Source organism: Echinops telfairi, unplaced genomic scaffold (genome assembly GCF_000313985.2).
Source record: "Echinops telfairi isolate 266 unplaced genomic scaffold, ASM31398v2 ScPeMD7_2291;HRSCAF=2852, whole genome shotgun sequence".
Classification (NCBI taxonomy): domain Eukaryota; kingdom Metazoa; phylum Chordata; class Mammalia; order Afrosoricida; family Tenrecidae; genus Echinops; species Echinops telfairi.
Window position 1 is genome coordinate 35373574 of NW_022106189.1, and position 1122 is coordinate 35374695.

Sequence of the window (1122 nt, forward strand, 5' to 3'; positions counted from 1 at the left end):
TAATATCGGACTTATGGACTTGATCTGGACTGGGCTGGGATGTTTTCTCAATGTTCAATTGCTCTTGTATATAAATCTCTTTCTTATACACATATGTGTGTCCATGGATTTGTTTCTCTAGTCTACCCAGACTAACACACAGGGTGCAGTAGTGCAGTATAGCACTGATGCAACACACAACTTTCCTCTAGCTCTTTGGTGCTTCCTTCCCCCCCACTATCATGACTTCAATTCTATCTTACAAATCAGATTAGACCAGAGCATGCACACTGCTACAGATAAGAGCCCGAAACACAGGGAATCCAGGATAGATAAACCCCTCAGCGCCAATAAGGAGAGTAAAGAAACCAGGAGGATTAGAGGAAGGTGGGGGTAGAAAGGGGGAATCGATCAAAAGGATCAATCTAGAACCCTCTCCCAGGGGGACGAATAATGGAAAAGTGGGTGAGGGGTGATGGAGGACGATGTAAGATATGGAAAAAATAATCTATAACTTATCAAGGGTTCGTGAGGGAGCGCAGATGAGGGAGGGGGAAGAAATGGGGAACTGATGGCAGGGGCTCAAGTGGGAAGAGAATGCTTTGAAAATGATGATGGCAGCATATGTGCAAATGTGCTTGACACATTGAAGGAATGTATGGATTGTGATAAGAGATGTAAGAGCCCCCAATAAAAGTATTTTTTAAAAAAGATTTTAGGGTAAGGAAGATACTGATCTAATTTTAGCAAATCTGTTTTAGAAAAAGACTGCTAAAAATTCATTAGTTTACTATAGAACAACTGCTGGAGTAATCTTGCAGTGTTTGGCACCGCTTGGCTCCACAATTAAGAAAAATAAGATTATATCTGTTTTGTCCTTAAAAGATGAACTTTTCCTGCTCACTAAGAGCAGAGAACCCTAACATTTTAAAATTAGACATTTTAAAACTTAGCTTTTCTCTAATGGACTATGGCTTTGTTTCCCAAAGTGTGTGATAGCACCTCGTGTGTGGGGTTGGGGGTTGGGGTGGTGGGGGAAGGGCATGGTTCGGGGTTAGAATGATCCCAAAGAGCTGCAAAAGCAGATAACTACACTTTATATTAGATTATAGGCTGCAGGACAACAAGTTTTTATTGCGGGGC